This window comes from Palaemon carinicauda, chromosome 26, assembly GCF_036898095.1.
Source record: "Palaemon carinicauda isolate YSFRI2023 chromosome 26, ASM3689809v2, whole genome shotgun sequence".
NCBI classification, from domain to species: domain Eukaryota; kingdom Metazoa; phylum Arthropoda; class Malacostraca; order Decapoda; family Palaemonidae; genus Palaemon; species Palaemon carinicauda.
The window spans coordinates 37,841,894-37,867,387 of NC_090750.1; the positions used below are offsets into that span (position 1 = coordinate 37,841,894).

The window sequence follows — 25,494 nt, forward strand, 5'->3', positions numbered from 1 at the left end:
GCTTCACTTATTGAACTGTTTGGGAGAGGGTCGTTTCCACAATATGTATTCTTCACCTCTCTCATAACCTTTAACAAATAGCACATATTTATTTCCTTAAATTTTATTAACTTCTTACCCTCCTTCACTGGCACAACTGACTGTCCTTCCAAGTGATTTTGGGGGAAACCTCTATAAATTTTATCAAATTTTTCATTGAAGAATATAGCAAATTTGTCTGCACAAACATTATCAGGCAAGACATGTTTTTCCTTTAATCCCATCAAATCATCAAGGTTTTTGTGAAAGTCCCTCATGTTATTAGTTTTGTTTTACCTTCGCCGTTGTAGAATTTTCTTTTTGTTTTTTCTAACAGGATGTTATAGTCATTTCTGGCCTCATTATATAGATTTCTGGCTTGTGAGGATTTGGCTCTTTTCCATCTACCTTCCATCTTACGTCTGTGTCTTTATGCCTTTAATAGCTCATTATTATACCATCTAACATTTTCGCGTACAACTATTTGTTTGCTCTTTATGGGACACATGGTATCATATATTTTTCCAAAATTGTCATTATATTTCTTGTTATAACACCCAACACATTCTCTATCTACCATTCTTGTGTGTTCTCACAAGACATTTGCGCTACACTAGCTCCAATAAAATTCTCAGCATCAAAATTTTCCCGTTCCCTACATGTGATCCATATTTTCAATACTCTGATGCAATTTATATTAACATCAAAAGTGATGAGTTTGTGTTTTTGAGATCTCAAAGTCTGGCTCCACTTCAAGGTTTCTTATTAGGTCAGAATCTTTCTCACATAGGACCAAGTCGAGTGTATGACCACCTACTGACGTTGATACCAAAACACTGTTTATTAAATTAAACATCTCAAATTCTTCCCTGAGTTCGTTAGCCTTATTATCATTTTCATCATCTACCCAACAATTAAAGTCTCCACCAATTAATGTATTTTCAACATCGTCCACCACACCCACAAGAATACTAAATTCTCCAATGAATTTCCTCATATTACTTCCTGGTGGTCTATATAATGATATTATATTCAATACCTTAGTGTTTCTTGTCAGTTTTAAATAGATATATTCAAACGTTTCAATTACTATTTCATTCATGATATAAACCCTAGAGAAGATTTTCGATACGAAGACACCCACTCCTCCTCCAGTTTTATCCTTTCTTGGTACATAGTAGAAATCGTGAGTACACTGCGTCATCTCCTGAATCTTTGAGTTATCACTAATATTTCCCTGCAACCAAGTTTCCGTTAACAAGCATAAATCTAATTCCATTTCATTAATAAGAGTTCTAATCTTTATGTTTTTATTCCCCACCGATTGAATATTTATCAGACCACACTTAACCAATGGGCTAGACTCCATGATCGGTTCTATATTTTATCCTAGTAAGTTCCTCCTTGTATACTTTACAGTTTTCATCATATGTCTTATGATTCGTATCATTGTAATTCCTCATTGTGCAGTTATGACACTTTAACGTATTTACACTACAATCCGTGGTTCGGTGTTCTTGGCTACACTTGGCACATACCTGAGTCTTGCTACAATTATCGGCAGTATGACCAAATTCCTGGCATTTATAACATTGAAATACATTGTAGGAATCATAAATTTTGCAGCATCCTCCAAGCGTGGTATATACTCTATCGTCCCTTTTACGGAAAACTTTCCTGATAGTTGGACTATACTTTATAATGACATGTGATTTACCGCTTTGTCTTGATTTAAACTTCCTGATCAATTTAAAGTCCTCTTCATTTTCACATATATCATTCAACCATTCATTCTTCTCCATTATACTGGCAATTATATCATCTTCATTTTCATCAATGTTGCAGACCTTGATCTTCGGTTTAAGTAGATCCTTTTTATCTACTTCTACCTTAATGTCATTCTTGACCTCTTCTAAGTAATTTTTAGCCTTTTCTAACCCAGCTTTATCCGCAAAATTAACTACCAAGTGGCCTTGTTTAGAGGTTTTGACTTTTTCAACTTTCGTGGTTAACATTAAAATAAACATTTCCCATATAAACTATAAAAAACTTAACAAAACAAGAGGAAGAGAAATAAGATAGAATAGATTGCTCTAGTGTACCTCAAGCAAGAGAACTCTAACCCAAGACAATGGAAGACCATGGTACAGAGGCTATGGCACTACCCAAGACTACAGAACAATGGCTTGATTTTGGAGTGTCCTTTTTATGAGTGGCCTTTTCAAATTAAGGACAAAAAAAAGAAATCTCACTGAATGGAACACCAATTTCTAGAAACTCAAAAGATCTTAATATCTTCTATTTACCCAGCATAATCTAATATTGCTCTGTACGTGATTGAGGAACTTCATACCAGCAATGTATGCCAGAAATCTAACTTGTTTTTTAAAAAGCACAAAACCTTAAAACGAAGATTTTACTATTCAAGAGAAGTATACAGTATTAGTTCATCTTTGACAGTGTCATACTCAACTTAGCTCATACGGAAGACAGGATTCAAGCCCATTTCTGCAATTTCTCAACTTGTTGCATGACAGTCTTTGTGTCCTCTTTCAGTCCTCGGTGTCATGAATACCGTACCAATCAAACTTGAGCACAAATCTGGAAAGAATTGGAAAGGGCATTTTAGTAACATTTTCACTTTTACCTACTTCTGTTCTTGACTAAATTCCCCCCCCCCCCCCCCCCCCCCCCAATAGTTTAAGACTCCTTCCAAGCTTACGACACTTATTACTAGTAAACTAAATAATGTCAAAAGCTGAGTTTACTGCGACATAAAAAACTATTTAGTTATATGATATCCATGATTGCCCGAACAAATACAATAGGTTTATTTGTTGAACAACAAATATTGATCAAATTGTCAAATCACACCACACCTCAATAAACTATTTGCCAAATACCTACTGAAGATTTAGCCTTACCTTACTAGTTAAAATTCTTAGAAAATGGTAATTCTGAGATAGTCATGATGAGGTCACTTGTGTGTGTTGAAAGGTAACAGAATACACGAGCGAGAGTTAAAAGGAGTTACAAAGATTTTGGATGTCTCAGACTTTTTAGTCCATCAGCGGAGACACCATTTGCCCTTTGGTAGAGCGATTTAGTTTAAGCATTTAGAAAGTTCTTATGATCTTGTCTAACTTATTCTTGAACCAGTTTACCGTGTTACTGTTTACTACATCCTCTGGACGTCTATTCCAAGTATTTGTTATTTTGTATGTGAGAGAGAGAGAGAGAGAGAGAGAGAGAGAGAGAGAGAGAGAGAGAGAGAGAGAGAGAGAGAGAGAGAGAGAGAGAGAGAGAGAGAGAGAATTTAATTTTAAGCAAGAAATTCCAAGCCTATCACTGCTTTACATTGAAGGGCCACGATCACAAGCCAAGCAAAGCAACTGCAAAACAGCCAACACAAAAGCACAGGGAACAATCACGTTTATTCGAGCTCTATTAGACAAAACATGATTAATGCAATGATCACAAAGATGCCAGTATTAGATATCATGGTCCACACCAGGCTCCTAGAAATCTGGTTCTCATCAAAACCGTGGCTTATGTAACCTACACACAGCGTTAAGACAATTGAACTCGCTTGACCGAAGATACAGCTAATTATATTTCCCTGATGCATTTGGTCAATTTGCCCTTAAGGTATGAAAAGACAAAAATCGAGAACTTGGGAAGTAATGCAAAATACTCCCCTTGCTTACTATCGATGTTGATGGAAAGAAATGACTCAAATGAGGTATATATGCATGTAAGAATCTTATTCCCAATTAACCTTTACCTGCTGCAGGTCATTGTCACTTCCCTCCACACAATACCAAAACAATTTGAATTTATTCATAAATTTTTTTCTAACCTAATATGATCCTGCAACCAACATAGGAAAATAATGGTAAATATCTCAATGAAAATAAAACGGGAATAAATTCAAAATCTAAATCGTACAAAAGCATTAAAAGTTCACCTATTGGCCAAACTATACGAGAGGCTATTTACAGTCGCCAGTACGGCCTAGAGTCTAGAGCTCCAACCAAACTCGAACCATAAAGAAAGCAATTTGTTGTCGGAAAAGCCACAATTATTGCAAGATGAGCAACACATCTCAGATAGCTTACATCACCTGGAAACAAATATTATTTAATATAGACAAGCATTTTAGAATTTGGTTCCTTAAACTTAACACATTTGATTAGTTTTACACTACATTCCCAAATGCGAACATTCTATATCTGTATACAGCCCATTTTGTACGGAGTTGGATCAAAATTATAAGTTATACAATAACAAACGCAGCCGTTTCTTGTCCACTGCAGGACAAAGGCCTCAGACATCAATTCCTGTCTGGGGTTTAGCCATTTTTCATGGTGGGAGATTTTGGTCTGATAGCTCACAGTAAACCAACCTAGTATGGGTGGGCCTGGCTAGTACAACTTTGTTCATCATGGCGATACGCAAACCCTTTCACCACGTCAAGGTATCTCCACTCAGAAAGGGTATAACTGTTAACATCTCAACAAAAACTTTCAGAATTAAAACTCTACAGAAAAACTGGTACTTCATAGATACCTTTAGAAAAGTCAAAATACTTTCGTTGTTGATTATTGTAGATCTATCAAAATAATATATTTTCTTAAACAGAAAATACCTCATGGTCAAGTATCAAACTTTTTTATAAACACCTCCATCTACCACAACCGTAAAATTAACAAAAATCTAAACTAGTTAAAGATGAAATGATGTACACATATAGTGTTTATAGTCACAACTTCGATTAAAGTTTCTTAGCCCACAAAGTATCAAAGGCAGTATTGACGCTTTATGCAATACTGTGGATAACTAATAACCACCTTTGTTTCATCAAAATGATACTGCCTTCGAAAATTTCCACATAAAACTATCCATTTATTGATTTAAAATCTAATACATGCAAAACAAAAGTAACTTATTAGTTTTTCATTAAACTAAATAAGGCTTCCTATTTTTAGAATGAAAACCAATTAAAAAAAACTATGACAACAAGTAGGCCAGTCGTCTTAACGAAGAGCAAATTTGTTGAAAATCACTTTTGCCTGACTGGTCGAAAATACAGACTAAGGAAATCCGCCCCCAATTTACAGTAGAGTGTAGTCATTAACTAATGATTTGATTACACCTGTCCACTAGTGAATGATATTAAATTATTGATGCAGTTTAATACAAAGTAAGACGTATCAATAAAGGCTTTCCAAAGAGTATTTCCTCAAATATCAGAATTACACAAAAAATTCGTTCTAACTTATTACGATTCTGCCAGAATCAACATATGAAAATTAATAGTAAAAATCTTGCAAATAAACGAGGATCAATGCTAAACATAGATAATACCTCAGTTTCAAAATTAAAGCATTTGGCATACACGAAATGTGTGATGTGCAAAATAACTGAGAATGTACACGATAAACTAACCTTGTAGGCTCTGTAGTGCGCAGGGATCCTGTGTGTGTGACACAGCCAGAAAAACAGACCTTCAAGTAAAGTTCATATATGGGCTCAACTGTATGAGTAGCTCTTTATAGTAGCTGGTTAAACAGATGTATTATCTTTTTTTTAAGCCACGATTATTGCCATACAAGCAAGTTGAGCAACTCTTGCAAGACTGTCCATGTCACCTAGAAACACAAGCATGATTTAACAAAGTAATTTTGAATTCATTTCCTAAATAGTAACTTGAAATAAAAATTTCTACTGTTTCATGATGTCAGAGCCAACATTCCACAATGCTCAACCATTTTGAGTCGTTCTTTGCCACAATTTTAAATGAGAACAATCAATTCATTAAAAATATGCACGCCAAGTTAGATTAAAACCATAATTGTTGTAGCATCTAAACTCATTTTATCATGGTTAAAAAAAACAGAAGCAGTTTCTATATATCCAGCCTTAAAGTCAAAATATTCATGCTGCTAGTTATTACAGTTATTGTAACCCCTTCGATTCAAGTTGCTTAGTCAACAAAGTATGTCTTTCAGTGTTGATTTATGCAGTCATCACCTGGTAACAAAATTAATTAATGCAAAATAAATACAACCTTTTACCTTGATACTGAACGAAGACTGTTGGTATTTATCACTAAATACGGTTTCCCATTTTCAGATTAAAAACTAACTATTTTGAAAATTCACTGACATTGAGTAGGATCTTAAACGGAGAACAAATATGCAGAAAACCAGTTCTGTCCGGTTGGTCGAAATCCAGGCAAGGAACCCCACCCCCCTTACAGTAAGTTTACTCATTACGAATGGGGTAATTAGGTAATTATTCGTCCGTTAATGGATGAGAGAAAAAAAGCATGCGAGTTGCTTAAAAAACTGGTTTCTATAAAGGTTTTCCCAAGATTATTTTCAAAGAATCTAAAGAAAAAGCCGTGTTCCTTCTAGCGCTTTTATCTCGGTAACTTCCTATTTAATTTAAACTGAATTTCAATGTATTAGTGGTATGGAGTCCCTTAAAGATCAAATCTAAGCCTCTTATTCTATCAACCACTTCTGTGTAAGTGCATGTGCTGAGCTGACATGAGGCTGACTTGATCTAAACTTACAAATAGTGTATATCTTGGGATACACTTCCGAATATTTAATATTTCAATGGGTTTGATGCTTACTGCCTTCTTGTATTTAAGAGAGAGAGAGAGAGAGAGAGAGAGAGAGAGAGAGAGAGAGAGAGAGAGAGAGAGAGACTAATTGGTGGGCGTGGCTGGCAAAGGACTTACAAACTAATGGCAAGTGAGGCAATGGTTGTTTCGTAAAAGCAAAATAATTGTAAATATGTCCCCCATGGATTGTATGTATTTGCATTCAAATGAATATGGGAATTCAACAAAATGTGTATAATGAGCCATAACAAAGAATTTATATTTTGCATTAGTAAAATTGAGAATGACTTGAGTTATTCACTGAAATATGTTTTTTTATCAAATAACGAATAACTTTCTAACATCACCTGAAACTTATTATTATTATTATTATTATTATTAGCCAAGCTACAACCCTAGTTGGAAAAGCAAGATGCTATAAGCCCAAGGGCTCCAACAGGGATAAATAGCCCAGTGAGGAAAGAAAATAAAGAAATAAATAAATGATGAGAAAAAGTTAACAATAAATCATTCAAAAACAGAAACAACGTCGAAACATATGTCCTGTATAAACTATTAACGTCAAAAACAGATATGTCATGTATAAACTATAAAAACACTCGTGTCAGCCTGGTCAACATAAAAACATTTGCTCCAACTTAGAACTTTTGAAATTCTATTGATTCAATTACCCGGGTAGATTAGGAAAATCATTCCACAACTTGGTAACAGCTGGAATAAAACTTCTAGAATACTGTGTAGTATTGAGCCTCATGATGGAGAAGGTCTGGCTTTTAGAATTAACTGCCTGCCCAGTATTACGAACAGGATAGAATTGTCCAGGGAGATCTGAATGTAAAGGATGGTCCAAGTTATGAAAAATCTTATGCAACATGCATAATGAACTAATTGAACGACGGTGCCAAAGATTGATATCTAGATCAGAAATAAGAAATTTAATAGACCGTAAGTTTCTGTCCAACAAATTAAGATGAGAATCAGCATCTGAACACTAGACAGGAGAACAATACTCAAAACAAGGTAGAATGAAAGAATTAAAACACTTTTTCAGAATAGATTGATCACCGAAAATCTTGTAAGACTTTCTCAACAAGCCAATATTTTGTCCAATTGAAGAAGAGACACCTAATGTGTTTTTCAAAAGTAAATTTTCTGTCGAGAATCACACCTAAAATTTTTGAAAGAGTCATACAAATTTGAAGAAACATCATCAATACTGAGTTCCAGATGTTGAGGAGCCACCGTCCTTGACCTACTTACAATCATACTTTGAGTTTTGTTAGGATTCAACTTCATACCCCATAATTTGCACCATGCACTAATTTTAGCTAAATCTCTATTAAGGGATTCACCAACCCCAGATCTACATTCAGGGGATGGAATTGATGCAAAGAGAGTAGCATCATCTGCATATGCAACAACCTTGTTTTCTAGGCCAAACCACATGTCATGTGTATATAGTATGAAAAGTAATGGGCCAAGAAAACTACCCTGTGGAACACCGGATATCACATTCCTATACTCACTATGGTGCCCATCAACAACAATGAGATCTTTTACTTAAAAAATCAATAATAATGCTAAGAAACTACCCACCTACTCCTAACTGTTTCAGTTTGAAAACAAGGGCCTCATGATTAACGCCGTCGAAGGCAGCACTAAAATCAAGGCCAATCATACGAACTTCCTGACCACAATCAAGGAATTTCTGTACAGCATTGGAGATTGTAAGAAGGGCATCACATGCTCCAAGGCCTTTACGAAAACCAAATTGCAAACTAGGGAATAGATGATTACCTTCAGCAAACCTATTAAGATGTTTTGCCAGAAGACGCTAAAAAAATTTATCGGTAAATTTACATTTTCATCCATTATGGGGAAACTGGAATAAAAATATATTTGTTGCATCAGAAATAGTGTAGTTCCAACGAATTTAACGTTTATTTTGACCGCAAACCATCCGATTTAGAGATTTACTATGTAATTGATGTTAAAACAAAAAGTTGTTCCAGAATGCAGAAAGACCCTACTTCATCCCAACAATTATGGGGGACACCAGGTGGGAACCGGGGTTTTGGGTGGGGGGGGGGGCGTCAAATGATATTTGCAATAAATGAATACTTGTCCTTCCACCACCCCTCCCCCTATACCCCTATCTAGCCCTACCGGGGGGGGGGGGTCCTCCGCCCCCCCCCCTTAAGGCCACAGTGATTTTCAGGGCACTACTGAACCTAAGAAAACCCACCTAACCTAGCATAGGGGCCCTGTATCCCTACCTAGGCCTACCGGGGGGGGGGGGGGCTCTGCCCCCCCTGCAACCCCCCCTTAAGGCCACAGTGATTTTCGGGACACTACCGAACCTAATACAACCACCTAACCAAGGGCCCTGTACCCCTACCCAAGCCTAGCCCCTGCGACCCCCCCCCCCCTTACAGCCACTACCTAACACATCCATCAAACCAAATCCAAAGTGATGGTACTGCTGTATACATCGTTATACTATCACCATTATAATATACTCTATAAATTAATGAAGCTTACCTTAAACTGTTGGTTCATAAAGATGTGCTGCTGCTTTGAGGAAAACGTGAAGCCGTTGGGAAGGTTCCTTGGCATGCAGGACAATTTTTATTTTGTAGAATTAAATTGTGTCTCTGGCACAAATGCACTAGTTTTTCAACAAATTCATTGTAAGTTAGGGAACAGTCAGGACAAGAAGATGGAATTTCAACTTCTTGTGCAACATGAGATGACGTGCTTTCTATGGTCTCCATGTCTAAGAACGAAATGAAATGCCTGGGAAGATAATGTATTGTCGCGCTGTGATTGGCCAAACATGTATGACGTCATAGTGGACAGGCGCTGTGATTGGCCAAACGTGTAAGACTTCATAGTGGACTAGTTTGTCAGCGGATTATAGTGGTTACAGGGCTCATTTAAGCAAATACAAGACACAGTCAACAATAACAACAGACTTAGAAAAAATCTGGGAGGAAGACATGAGTAGCGTGAGTTTGATCGTCGATATATAAAGAACTAGGCATTTGCGACAGATAATATTTTACAGAAATACTACAAAAGACTTGCTTTACTCGGGAAATATATTATAATAGATTTCCCATAATGGATGAAACTGTAATAATACCAATTTATCTAATATGGGAGTTATGGAAATTGGGCGGTAATCAGTGGGACTTGAGCTACCATAAACACATTTCCATAGAGGAGTAACATAACCAATCCTCCAACAAGTGCTAAAAGCTCTTCTTCTTGCTAACTTGCGCAAAATAACATAACTTTGGAGCTAAGAAATCTGCTGTCTTTAGAAAAAACAATGTTAAAATACCATTTGGGTCTACACCTCCATAAGCATCAAGGTCCATCAACAGAGCTTTAATTTCACGAGATCGAAAAGCTAAACTAGTTAGTTTAGCCTCAGGAAAACAGGAATGAGGAAGTTCAAGTTTTTCATTACTCTGTTTACTGTCAAAAACATCAGCCAAAAGGGTTGCCTTTTCCTTTGGACAGTGAGTGATTGGGCCATTTGGTTTAAGTAAAGGAGGAACTGTTGCATCTACACCAAAGAGTGCAGATTTAAGGGAAGACCACCATTTATGTTCCTGAGTTGTACCAGAAAGGGTTTCTGTTATGGTTAAATTGTACTCCTTTTCAATTGAGGCATAAACTCTCTGAGCAAAAGCTCGAAGCTGAGTATAGCTGTTCAAGGTCAAATCTGATCTGTTACCCTTCCAAAGGAGATAGGCCTCCTGCTTCTCCAAATAAGCACGTCTACAATCATCATTGAACCACGGTTTGTCCTTCACTTGGTACCTTGGCACACGAGAAGGGATACGCCTATAAATTATGTTGACTATATTCTCATTCAAAGGGACAACAGGATCTACACTACTATATAATTGTGACCAATTCAAGCACTAAAGATCATGCAAAATCCCATTCCAGTCTGCTTGGGATTTCGGTAATAGTTTACAACACCACGCTCTCCATTTACTCCAAAATAATGCAATCCTGCAGTTTTCATCATCTTGCACAGTAATTAGATGGTTATTTAAATTCTGGGAAAGCAATAATTGGCAAGATATTTTGAGGAAGGGGGAAGGGGTTATAAAAAGAAAATAGCTCGGTTTCCTCACTAAACGACTTGGAACGGACATGTCAACAAAGTCAACGAAACAGGATTCGTGATGGCAGCGTACATAAACAGAAATTCGTGATACCAGCGAACATTTGATATACTGTATAACATTATTCAAAATATACTTAATCAAAAATTGAGTGATTACTCAAATGTGTCACTGTTTGTAAATTGCATATTTCATGGACACTGTTGAGTAATTAATCCGTTTTTAACTAAGCATATTTTGAATATACAGTATATCAAATGTACGCTGGGATCACAGACTTCTGTGTATGTACGCGTGCATCACGAATTCTGTTTGGTTGACTTTGTTGACATGTCAGTTCCGAGTCGTTTAGTGAGGAAACCGAGCTATTTTCTTTTCATAACCCCTTCCCCATCCTCAACATATCTTGCTAATTATTGCTTTCCCAGAATTTAAATAACCACCTAATTACTGTGCAAGAAGATGAAAACTGCAGGATTGCATTATTTTGGAGTAAATGGAGAGCGTGGTGTTGTAAACTATTACTGGGATTTCATATAAATTTTACAAAAGTATGATATATCAGGGACAGGTTGCTCAGTCTTCACTACTAATGAAATCAAGGCATGATCAGATGTCCCAACTGGAGATACAACCTTACAAGTTATAACGCCAGGGGAGTCAGTGTATACGAGGTCTAAGCAATTACCTAATTCCTAATGAAACTTTTTCAATGCAAATAATTTGCCTAAATTACACAGTTTCCACAATACCTAATCAACACTAGCACATTCACAACTTGAAAAATGTGAAAAATATCTAATTAATTTTTTTTTCTAACCAGATAAAATCAAAGTATGTAGTTAAAAACAGTTTTGTCTTTTTTTGATAAAACATTGAGCAGACTTCATGATGATACGAGAATTATTTCAATCACGAGAAAATCCATTGACAGAAGGTATTATATCGACAGTTGATTTGGATTATAAAATCTAGGCCTACGGCTATAGGCATTGTTAATATCCCCATTCAATTTTATAGTAACAACTTCAATTATAGGTAGGTGATTACAGTGTCTCCAATTGGAACTCAAAACCACACAACTACAGTTATACACCATCCTATCGTTAATTGAAAAACTGAAAGCCACGCCTAGAAACAATCTCATTTAATAACGTTTCATTGAATATGAAAATTACCACCACACGCTAAAAAGGCTATTTTTGGGAAATTTCTCTTATGAAATTCCTTCGCCAATAAAAGACCCTTAAAGAAATTCCATGATTTACGATCAATATCTGCAGGTTATTCGAATCTCTAGTATTTTGAGCAATACAAAATCGGCGTCGAGAACGTAATATAAACAATAAAACCTTGTAAAAAGTGTCCCTCCTTACCCATTAACGACTCTTCGTTGTTCACTGAATCACAAGTTAAAAGACAAGCCCTCGTTCTTCCTGTGTGTGTGTCCACTGTCTGGGGCAGAAATGAATTTTCTTGTCTACAGCCTGCACTGTCAGGGAAATCCCTAGACAATCCCGCAAAGTTCCCCAGAAAAGAATATATTTTTCCAGGCATTTTTCAACACAATTAAATCTGTATTCTACTAAATGTTGTATTATGTAGGCTACTCCTGATTATAATATATTCTGTATTTACTTTTGATTATTCTATTTGTGAAACCACAAACAGTAAAATTTAGTTTTTTAATTATGAACTCGTGTTCTGATTTCAGTTTGTGCTCTGAAAGATAGATAAATCAAATTATAATTGTAATGAATGCCATACCAAAGGAAAATAATAAAACATAATTAAGTCATTCTCAGTCATTATAAATCTTATTGCTTACTGGAGACTGAATTATTCCTGAGTATTTAGATAGTGTTTTACAATTACCAGAAAAAATGGGATTTCCCACACTTGATGTTCCCAAATACCTCTAAACATTCCCAGATTTGGAGAGAAATTCCCCAAAAAATGTCCCCCCCTGGTTAAAGAATTGCTTCAACCAATCAGAGACCTCCACCATGGTCTGTGTTCTTTAGCCTTTTCATCAGCTGAAATTTAGTTATTTTGCTTAGGGTATATTTAAAAATTCTTTCGATAGATTGATTGAATTACAATAGGAGCTCAGAAGATATTCGTATGAATATGATTTAATATTTAATGGATATATACAATAACAACATTTGTTATATTAGCATCATCTGGTTAAGAAAAAGAAAACGGTATAACTTTTGATTTAGAGAAAACTTTATTTATGGGTAACTATATTATACTTAACATAAAAAAAAATTGTTATAAGGTCATCTTATTAAATTTATGAGTTAATGCCTTTAGGAATATGATCTTCCATTATAATTGTAAGATATGATAATGGTAAGATCTACTTAAAAATAGTAAAACTATCACAGTAAACTAAAAGTAGAGAGCATTTTAAAATCTAGGATTTATAGTTTGGCTATAGACTCCATATGTATAAAATGTAATTTTTAATTTAAAATTAATTTTCTAATACTCACCTGCACAATCAACATTTGCCGATAGATCTTGTTACAGCAAGTTGCTTCCAATTTGATTTACTCTAACCCATTACGTAAGTATAATATACACACTAAGTCCCGAGTGAAAAACAATTATATCAGTTAATTTCAAAATGTTCATGCTAATTAATGATAAAAATTATCTAAGATTTCGTTAATTTAATGAGTTGGTAGGTCGACGTAGCATAGTAAATTTCTTATAATTGTCTATACATGTCGTTCGCTAGTTATCCAACTACCATATTTGATTTGGTCGCCATCTGTTCTAACAAGAGCGATCTGCCGGCTCAATTTTTGAGTCCAGAGCGATAGCGTAACGATGTAAGGCGACCAAGGGCGCTCGGGACTTGTGTGGTATCCTTCCTGTAAACCTCACCACCAGGAATCATCACTTTTGATCTCTGCAGGTGTAGGAGAGACCTGAAACTGCTCTGATCATTGATAGTGGGGCAGGTGGGAGGGCATCTAATGTTGATTGTGCAGGTGAGTATTAGAAAATTAATTTTAAATTAAAAATTACATTTGTCTAATACCCAACTGCACAATCAACATTTGCCGATTCCCCACATTTAGCTGGATGGGGGGAAATGATCAGTTTGATGCTAGGAAGGTTGCCTGAATTGTAGCTTACCTTGATTGACTTGACGATGTGTCACAGCATAATTGTCAGTTCGTCAGTCAGTCGCCATGTCAGGGCCAAGTCCATAGGGAGCTACTGTCTAGGCATCCTCTGTGGTCGCTCTGTTGACGAAGCTACAGGCATAGTGGTCCTCTCCCAACTGTCTGGTCATGTTTCGGACACTTACGACTTGTGAGAGAGACCCTGTACTCAGCAATCTAGACCCTCCAAGGTGTCACTTCCATTGAAGGGGTTCGATTGGTGGTACATGCGTCCTGCATTCAACAATCTAGGCCTTTCAAGGTGTCACTTCCATTGAAAGGGTTCAATAGTTGATGCTAGAGGACCTGAGCCTAACGATTCTGCCTCTCAAGGTGTCACTTCCATTAAGAGGGTTTAATCGTCAGTGCATGTGAAGGTATGACGTAATAATTCCATCTCCCCAGCCAAGTTCAGCGAAGAGGAGAGGAAACGGTGATGACAGTGGTTAAGCAATGACTCCGCCTGCTGCCACAATGGGACCCAAGGAACGGACATTATTATATACTAATTCTACATCTTTTAAGTAAAATGATGAAAAAACCGACTTAGACCTCCACGTCGCAGCCTTCAGAATAGAAGACATTGATGTGTTGGTCCAAAAACGTAGTGAATTAGCCATACCCCTAATACTGTGGGCTCCTGATGCTCTCCCTTGAGTTGATGACGTGGGCGATGCCCCCGATGCACCCTTAATAACCTGTCTAAGAAGGAAGGCCATCGCATTCTTTGACAAGGTTTTGTTTGGGCATTTAGGGGAGACGAAAAGCGCCCTAGGACGTGGCTGGATAGTCTTTGTCCTGTCTAGGTAGTAACGAAGAGCTCTTACTGGGCACAGAAGTCTCTCTTCATCGTCTCTACCCACTCTCTCTGAGAGGGATATCAGAACGAATTCCCGAGGAAGTGGATTGTTGAATGACTCTGTTTTCGCTCTGAATTCTGGCAAAAAATGCAAAACAAAGTCTCTTCCCCTCCAAGCCACCCCCGCTGAAAGTGCCTGCAATTCCCCAACCCTTTTTGCAGTTGCCAAGGCTACAAGGAAAAGTGCCTTCATGGACAAGTTTCGAAGATCTGCTGATGCTAGTGGTTCATAAGGCTCCGTAGTTAAAGCCTTAAGGACCACGTCCAAGTCCCAAAGAGGAGCTGAAATCACCTTTTTAGGAATTTCAATTTCGAAGGACCTAATGAGATCGGTAATGATTGGATCTTCAAGCATCTCCCTGAAGGCAAATCTGAAAACCGAGGATAACATAGCTCTATATCCCCTGATGGCTGGAACTGATAGAAGTCTTTCCTTACGAAGGAATAAGAGGAAATCTGCAATCTTGGCAACTGTCGGGTTCGAGATTGAGTGTTTTGTGTCCTTACACCACTTCCTGAATATCTTCCACTTGTACTGGTAATTTATACGAGTGGAAGGTCTTCGAGCGAAGGTAACTTGTTGGGCCACCTGCCTGGAGACTCCTCGAGCCCTGGCAAATCTGCGGATAGTATCCATGCAGTCAGCTGAAGAGCTTGTGGTCTTAGATGAAACACGTGTCGATGAGGCTGTTTGAGGAGGTCTCGTCTGACAGGCAACCTCCTTGGGGTGTCTACTGACAGCTCTAAGAGGTCCACAAACCAGTCTTTCTGAGGCCAGAAGGGTGTGACCAGAGTAAGACTGCATCCTGTGGACTCCCTCAGTTTGTTCAGAATGTTCCTTATCAGAGGAAACGGAGGGAACGCATATCCCTGAAGATGCCTCCAGTCCTGAAGCATAGCATCTGTTCCCACTGATCCCGGATCGATGTGAGGACTGAAGTAAGCCTGAAGTCTGTGGTTCATTGCGGTGGCAAACATATCCACTGTTGCTGGCCAGAGATGAACCAAATCGTCTACCACTTGCTGATGAATGGTCCATTCGGAGTTTAAGATCTGATCCCTTCGACTCAGAGCATCTGCTGTCACGTTCGCCTTGCCCATGATGAACTGAGGCATGAGTGTCACGCTCTTTCCCTCTGCCCAGGCCAGAATCTCTTGGGCAAGACTGTCCAGCTTCTGGGACCTCGTCCCTCCTTCCTTCCTTATGTAAGAAATAGCCGTCGAGTTGATAGATTCCTCCAATTCCTGTGCTGTCCATGTCCCTGACACGAACTGGTCCCCTATTGATGCCCCCCATCCGGAATCCGAAGCATCTGAAAACAACATGATATCTGGAAGAGGAGTTGACAATAGAAGACCTTGGTTCAAGTTCACTGGATTGGACCACCAGATTAGACTCTGTCCATTGAACCTGAAAATGATGATCCTCTTGATCCCAAAGGTTATGGAGTTGGTGTTGCAGTGGTCTGATTCTCCTCCTTCCTCTGGGAACTAACAGAATTAGCGACGACAGGAGGCCGATGAGTCTCATCCAAAGTTTGGCTGGAGGTGCGTTTGTCGTTAAAAATAATTTGATGCATTCCTGAAGAGTCTGGATGCGATCTTGTGTCGGGAAAGCCTTCAAAATTGAAGAGTCTATCTTCATTCCCAGATAGATGGAAACTTGACTGGGGATTAGGGTCGACTTCTCTAAGTTGATCTGAATGTCCAGTTTGTTGCACAATCTCAGAACTACATCCCTCGTGTAGATGGCTTCCTGTTCTGAGCTCGACAGGAATAGCCAATCGTCCAAATATCTCACCATTCTTATGCCTCTCTTGTGGAAGGCGGCTCCCACAGGTGCCATAAGGCGAGTGAAGACCTGTGGAGCTGTCGTTAGGCCAAAGCAGAGAGCTTTGAACTGCCATACCTCCTGTTCCCAGCAAAACCTCAGTAGATGTCGGGACTGAGGGTGAATGGGAACTTGGAGATACGCGTCTTTCAGGTCGAGTGAGAAGAACCAGTCGTTCCGTCTGACCGCCAAAAGGACCGACCTTGGAGTCTCCATTTTGAAATGAGTTTTCATTACGAAATGATTCAGACGAGAGAGGTCTATGATGGGTCTCCAAGAACCGGAAGCCTTTTTGACGATAAACATAAGGCTGTAAAAACCAAGGAATGGAAGCGAAGCTAATTCTATCGCTCCCTTTCTTGCCAGATCCTCTAACTCTGCCTGAAGAGCTCTTCCCTTCTCTGACGACTCCTGGTATGTTGAATGCTATTGGACTGTTTGATAATGGAGGAGGCTGGCTGAGCAGAATCCTGTACCCGTACCTTAGAACTTGAATGACCCAAGGGTCTGGATCCAGGTCCTCCCAGGCCTGCCAGTGGTGTTGAAGGCAGCCTCCTATCTTTATACACGAGGGCTGTAGTCCCTATGGACGAAAACCCTTGCCGACTGTCTTTGGCCTTCTTTGTCCTCTATGTGCTGATGTCGAGCTATAAGAAGGTCGAGGTTGTCGTTGGGTTGTAGAAGCATGGGAAGACGAGATTCCTGGGCCTTGATAACCTGTCCTCGGCTTCTTGTATGTTGAAGTCTGGAAGCTGACCTGTCTCTTCTCACCTACGACCAAGGGCTGTTTGGGCACTGGTTTAGGCTGAATAGGTCTTTGCGCTTGTGCTACTGTCCTTACAAGCAATGATTGAATCTTTTCCTCCCTTGTCTCCTTAGCTTTGAGATGAGCCCTCTCCAGGGATGACGCAAGTGTGTCCTCATTGAACAAATGATCTGCAAAGAGAGGGGAAGCCCTCAACGCTCTCTTCTGAATGTCAGAGAGAGACGGAGGGGCATGGGACAAGAAGAAGTCCCTCCTCCGTGAAGTCAGATATGCTTCTTGAAGACATATCTCAGTCATGGATGACTTGATGGAGAGGTTTATGGAGTTGGCCAACTGATTGTAAAGGGGTCGGTACTGCTCCAAGGCTCCTGGTTCTGACAGAAGGCCCATCAGTGAACCCCAAAGCCATCCCATCATGTTCAGATTCTCCTGAACTGTTCTAGTCGACAGCTCGAGCTTGGCACAATCCTCCAAAGAAACACCCACTAACGATTTATGGTTTTTCTGGAGGTTGGTCATATCCTCCCATGAAGGGTTAAGAGGCACTGGAGATGGAGCTGGAGGATCCTCTCCAATAGCTAAATAGGCCCTCCTGTTTTTAGCCAAGATAGAAGATGGAAAGTGAGGCTTGTCACCTTCCGCATACTCTGCCAACTTCTTGGTGACCACTTGTCTCCCATGTCTGAGAAATTCTCCTGTCGACCAGCGTGGAATAGGATTCCGTTTCTTTGACTGACGAGTGTCCTCCAAAAATCTGGATACCGAAGGGAACTCGCCAGGTTCCTGCACTGTAATGTTCGATTTAGATTCCACTTAAGCCTCTTGGGTGAAGGCAATCATCCTTCGAAAAGCAGAAGATGGAATGTCGCCCTCCTCCAAGCCTTGGCTGTCATCCCCAACCTCTGGAGCAAACCTCCTGGCTGCCCTCATGATGGCCGACGGCTCTGACGATGAGCCCCCCTCTCGAGGGGTTCGCGAAGAAGACAATGAAGGAGCCCTGACTGGAGACCAATCTGGTGCAGCATGTACCTGGGCTTCGACCCTACCCTTCTCAAGACCATCAGGGTGTTCCTTAGAACCTCTCACAATTACAGTATCTCGATTCCCAGGGGAATGGGAAGCAATATCATTCCCTACACATCCACCCTGTAGCTGGAGAGTGCCGCTCTCTCCGAAAACCCTCCCTGACGAACCCTCGTCCGAAACAGGACAAATGGAGGTTACCTGAAGGGCATTATCCCCACAAGGAAGACTGGAAGGTGCAGTCAGCTGTAACCCTGCTTGCCCCTTTCCGGTCTGGATGAAGAATCTACCACCTTCACTACCCCTAACATCTAACTCTGAACTAATAGGGGAGTACGACATTACTCCGGACCTGCTCTGCATCGGGGCGGGCTCACACCCGGAACCCGTTAGGGCCGGTTCAGCATGAGTCCTTCCTTCAGCACAGGGTGGAATGGGGAGACCCAGAGCAGGACCGAGGGAGCTGAAAAGAGTAGTTAGTGTGCCTAATTTAGAGGCCACATTCTGAAGACCTGAGGCTAAGGTATCAATTCTAGAATTAACAGACCCCAATTCAGACCCCCAACGTTCTTCTGCTGCGGCAACACACTCTTCAAGGGTCACTGACCCTGTTACACTAGGTCCAACCGGGGAAGGGGACCGGACACATTGCTCACCTGACATGTTTATCACCTCAGACATTACTGACATACGGTCACACTCACCTGACCCCTCGCCGACCGAGTAAGATCTAGTAGGATTACCCGATGCCAGTCGATCCATTGAACCCTCCCTAAGTCTTTGCTTAGAAAGTCTTTTCTTAGCCAAGGTAGACATATGATTAACATACAACTGTCTCTCACTGAGAGACCAAGTGTTACATTCGTCACAAACATCAGTCAGGTTACAATTAACTCCCCTACAATTAACACACAATGAGTGGTTATCAAATGAAAATTTTCGACTTAGCTTAGCCTTGCGGCATGAAGTACAATGGGAAGGTCGGTCTAAAGTCGAAGGATGGTCAATCTGGTCCATGTCTGATGAAGAACTCCAAGTTCGATCAATGTCCAATCGTTGTTGAATACTCAATCACGAGTTGAAAGCACTGTTGTTAAGAAGCAAGCTTCCTAGCTGAATGAAAATAAGTAAAAGCCGGAAGAGGTAAACAGGACGTCTGCTCACACCGGCAGCAAGATCAAAAAGTGATGATTCCTGGTGGTGAGGTTTACAGGAAGGATACCACAGGTCCCGAGCGCCCTTGGTCGCCTTACATCGTTACGCTATCGCTCTGGACTCAAAAATTGAGCCGGCAGATCGCTCTTGTTAGAACAGATGGCGACCAAATCAAATATGGTAGTTGGATAACTAGCAAACGACATGTATAGACAATTATAAGAAATTTACTATGCTACGTCGACCTACCAACTCATTAAATTAACGAAATCTTAGATAATTTTTATCATTAATTAGCATGAACATTTTGAAATTAACTGATATAATTGTTTTTCACTCGGGACTTAGTGTGTATATTATACTTACGTAATGGGTTAGAGTAAATCAAATTGGAAGCAACTTGCTGTAACAAGATCTATCGGCAAATGTTGATTGTGCAGTTGGGTATTAGACAAATGGCCATTTGAATTTCCAATTGTACTCAGATTTAAGATATCATTATTTTGGCATAAGCCTACTCTGCTATCATACTTTTTATCACATCGACTTGGCATAATTGTGTTCGTTTAACTGTTTTATAAATATTTATCTATCTTTTAAATGAAGAGAGATGTTATGTAATTACCCTTCTAATAGTTTTAACGAGTTAAAAAAGCAGCTTAACAATGTAACTATATCTTTTGTGATAAGTTTGTTGTTAAGTTCACCCTCACGGTGAATGGAGGAGTTTGGAAATAAAGGCATTAAGTAAAGTTTGGTTGAAGGCGTCTGATGCATTTTACTTGAACACCAAATGGAATCGGGAATACATAACATTGTAGGCCTATATTAAAAGCAGCTGTTTAATGTCATGTTTAAATTAGTTTAAAGATCTAAAAGATGTGCACATACTTATTCAGGTGGAACGTTTTGCTGTAGGTCTACTGTATACTTCTGAAAATAAACTGCTATTTGAGTATTGTTATTACTAGCTTACAAGCTACAGCCCTAATTGGAAAAGCAATATACTATAAGTCCAAGGGCTCCAACAGGAAAAATAGCCTAGCGAGGAAAGGAAATAAGGAAACAAATAGAATAGTGTGTAGGAGTGTACCCTCAAACAAGAGAACTCTAACCAAAGACAGTGGAAGATGACCGTGGTACGGAGGCTATGGCACTACCCAAGACTAGAAAACAGTGGTTTGATTGTGGAATGCTCTTCTCCTAGAAGAGCTGCTTAGCACAGATGATGCTAATATAACAAATGTCCCTCAAATATAGATTTACGTATTGCTATAATTGTGAATATAGCATTTGCTAATGATAAACCCCGACAAACACAAGATGAACCTCAAACTGCATTAGAATAGATAATTCTGATTTTGGACATTTAGCGATTGTGTCACATCAGCCGATACAGTAGGCTTATAGTGGACTCATGGCAGAAGAGGTTACAGAGTTCTCTTATCTGAGTGTACATTCGGGTAAACTATTATCTTATTTCTCTTTCTCTATTTTTTTTGTAGTTTTTATGGATTATCTATGAAAGATTTATTTTAATGTTGTTACTGTTCTTAAAATATTTTATATTAATTGTTAGTTACTTCTCTGGTAGTTTATTTCCTTGTTTCCTTCCTCACAGAGCTATTTTTTCCTGTTGGATATCTTCGGCTTATAGAATCCTGTTTTTCCAACTTGGGTTGTAGCATAGCTAATAATAATGATAATAACAATAATAATGGTAATGATAATGATAACAATAGGTGGACTTAACACTAATTAGCAGTAATAATAATGAAGACAATGTTGAATTGGTAGATTTAATGATAAAAACAAGACATTAAAATGCATAGGGTACAGACATGCATCACGTACCATGTAAATCACATTGCCGATTTTTCTAACTTTGGTATTTTCTTGACATTCAAAATTAATTCCAAGAACAAACGACATCCATTAGAATGAAGAAGCTGATCTAAGAGCAGAGGTAAACTACTGGACATTAAACATCCCCCAAAAGCCTTAAGCCAGGCTGACACTTGCACGAATTTGTGGCACGCATTGTCACGACTCGAGTCGTGAACTGGCGTAAACTCGTCGTGGACTGGCGTGAAGTGTTCGTAAACCCGTCGTGACATCGTGGCATGTCGTGACGAGAATTTTGAAATGTTCAAAATTTTGGTCACTACAAAATTTCGTGACCGGGTCGTGAACTATGCGCAAACTGTTCGTGAACTCGTCGGAAAAATGCGGAAAGTTCACAAACTATGCGTAAACTATGTGTGAACTCGTCGTGACAGTTCATGTCAATGTGGACAGGTCAGCTGTGATATTGAGGTAATTTTTTTTTTTTTTTTTTTTTATCTTCCAGTTTGTGCCACGACAAATTCGTGGCAAAAAGTCGTGCAAGTGTCAGGGTACCCTTAGAATTTCAAATACCTGTATGATTAAAAATGTGAATAATTTAGGAAGGTTGACGGCTGTACTTTGCATTGAACAAAAAACCACCATCTGTTGATGAATCCACTTACTGTTATACCTAAAGCTTGTGTGAATCATAGCAGAAATTTTTGCAGACACCAGCATTGAACGATGGTTTGAAGGCTACTGTTCTTTGAAGGTAACTCATGAATGGCAGAGGCAAGGGACAGTGACAATGCTCTAGAGAATGACCTTCTATACATATCATCAGTGCCCAAACCCCTTCTCCACCCAAGCTAGGGCAGGGGAGAGCCAGACAATGGCTGCTGATAACATAGCAGGTAGACCTATAGACTCCCCTCAAACCATCTATCCTTAGCTCACAAGGGTGCTGAGGTTGTCGACACTACAAGAAACTGTCGGGGTTGAGCGGGTCTCAAACCCAAGTCCTGCAGATTGCCAGGCAGGGTTGTTTTCAGTAGTTACAATGGAAGAAAATACCCTATGATGCGGAAAACTGCTATGCTTTACTTTATGCAGGAAGATGATAAAGTTTAAACTAAAAAGCCTGGCTAACAAATGCAAGCCGTGACTGACACTACAGGAGGATGACACTGTAACACAAGAACCTTTTATGGTGTATTTTGCAACCTGCTCCAGACTTCATTCGCTAAAAGGAATTGCCTATCTATAGGTAGTAGGTTAGCCAAGGCACCAGCCACCTATTAAGAAACTACCGTTAGAGAGTTATTAGGCCCTTTGACTGTCCAGATAGGGTTACATTGGATCCCTTTCTGGTTACTACTCATTTTTCATTGCCTACATATGCACTGAATAGTCTTGCCTTCTCTTTACACATTCTCCTCTTCCCTCATATACCTAAAAATAGTAAAATAACCAAAAATTCTTCTTCACTTTTGTTGGGCAGGGCATCAGCCACCCGTTGATAAACTACTGTTAAGAGAGTTATTGGTTCCTTTGACTGGCCAGATAGTGTTACATTGGATTCCTTTCTGGCTATGGTTCAATTTTCCTTTGACCACACATACACCCCGGCACACTATTCTGTTTCCTTATTTCCTTACCTCACAGGGATATTTTCCTTGTTGGAAACCTTAGACCTATAGCATCCCACTTTTACAACTAGAGTTGTAGCTTAGCTAGTAATGACAATGATATATATATTCCCAAATAATGGCAATAAATCTATAACATGAATTAGACAACCAAGATTGGTAATCAAATCAGAATGCAGAGGACCATGCCCACTTAGTTTAGGCCCTGCAAAGACATCCCACCAAAGATCATCTTGGATATCAAAAGCATTTTATCAACTCCAGGACCTTTACATTAAATACAACTATAACCTACAAAGCATTTTTGGCAAAGCGGGAAAAAATTTAGCTAACGCTAGTTTAACATTGCATTATTTACTAGTAAACTAAAGGGACAACTTTATCAAAAAGTATATCAATATGAGTAATAACTTTTCTTCTCAATAAATCCTAGAATCTTGAAGATACCAATCATTAACAATCAAAACTAAGAGTATAAGCTTCATTTTATATTTAGGAGAGCACTGTTATACAATTGTCAAGACCAACGAAAGAGGAGAGTATACAGTACATTAAAAATAGATGATACAAATAATATTGTACACAACCTAAAACTCATTAAGATATACTCACGCTCTTCCATTTTAATGTTTATGTAAAAATTTACTGGCTTTTGATCACCTAAAAAATTTTACTTTCTATACACCCATGAGGTACTCATATGTGGCCAAATTTTAACAAGAGGTTGAAACGAAAAGAGCATCAATCAAATGAAAAATATGTCTGCCTTGCTTCTATTCAACGTAAAAGCTCTTATATTAAGACCCCAAAAAAGGTTCTTGACTGTAGGATAAGTATGTATCAGTAATGAATCGCGTGTTATTATGTCTGATTAGCAACGCATTACCTAACTTGCCAGGACTGCAGTTGCCTTGTACCCACCTTAGGATTAAGACGCGTTTTCTAATAAACCATCAACACGGGGATAGTGGTAAGTGTCCTTACTTACCCTGCCCATAAAGTATCCTATATGGCGCAGTGACAGAGTATTACCTACGCAAAATGCCGGGACTTCGTAGATCACTGAGAGGCACCCCTAGATTAATAAAACCTAGAAACACCAGAACCGGCACCAGCCAGGCGGCAACAGTGGATCTCAACGCATTAGTTCAGGCATTAGGCACGCCATACAAACAAGTGGGAATAATTCAGCACTTGGTAGGGGGAACAGCAAGCATATTTCCCCTAAAAACTGCAAGTATGTGATGTCAGCAGAGAATTTAGGCACTGGAAGCCATCTACTGAGGATTGGGTAAGAATCAGCAAATTTTCCCGTGGTGAGGCGGTAATGAATATTTGGCTACTATGCAAAGATAAACTGCAAAGTGCAATAGATGCCCAATTCTCTTCAGCCTCCGCCAAAGGATTACATCCACAGGTGTCAGAGGGAGGCCCTCGCGTGTTTGTTTGCGTGCTATTGCAGAGGGGATTTATGTGAACATGTGCTGACTGGTAAGATTTTGAGCGGCATATGGAACCGGAAGTTAAAACAGGATATTTAAGAAAATTTTGAAAAGTACAATTCTGTGAGTGCAATCACAGTGAAGTGCGAGGCGTTCAAGGAGGCAGTACGGCAATATGGGGACCCCACACAGAGAGGGAAATGAAGAGAGTTCATCAAGGCGGGCATTGAGAGGACATTCTCATCTCTGCCACATCTAGCTTTTTCTCTTCTGTCTTCTTTATTGCCCACGTCTCTACTCCATACATCATTGCCAATCTCACAACTGTCCTGTGTACCTTACCTTTCAACTTAATTCCTATTTTCCTGTCGCATAGTACTCCACACACTTTTTTTCCAAATCGTCCATCCTGCTTGTACACTATGGTTTATTTCTGCCCCCAGATCACCATCCTCTGTAACTATTGATCCTACATACCTGAAATTTTCAACTCTTTTCAATCTCTCTCCTTGTAAACTAACTTCCCCATTCTCCCCATTTTCCAATCTAAAACATTCTGTCTTTTTCATGCTGAGCTTCAATCCTCTATTTTCCATTTCTCTTCTCCACTTCTCCAGTTTCTCTTCTACTACCTCTCGCCTAGTGCTACTCAGTATAACATCAACAGCAAAAAGCATACACTAAGGAGACTGATCTCTAATACCTTGTGTTACTACATCCATGACCAGATCAAATAGGTAAGGGCTCAATGCAGACCTCTGATGTAGTCCCACATTTACTGGGAAACTTTCTGTTAGGCCCATACTGCTCTTAACATTTGCTTCTGCCCTCTCATACATATCTTGGGTGATTCTTACGTATTTCTCAGGGACTCCCTTTTTTCTCATACATCTCCACAGCTCCTGACGTGGTACTCGATCGTATGCCTTCTCCAGGTCAATAAAGACCATATGTAATCCTTTC

General features: G+C 39.2%; 1 long non-coding RNA gene across 1 annotated transcript; it reads right to left on the bottom strand.

Annotated features, from left to right (window-relative positions):
• Positions 1-904: 904 nt before the first annotated feature.
• Positions 905-12,249, bottom strand: LOC137620145 (uncharacterized). Its single transcript, XR_011039992.1, has 3 exons — positions 12,174-12,249; positions 5,467-5,669; positions 905-2,619 (listed from the first exon to the last, which is right to left on the bottom strand). It is a non-coding gene; the product is annotated as an uncharacterized lncRNA (long non-coding RNA).
• Positions 12,250-25,494: the final 13,245 nt, after the last annotated feature.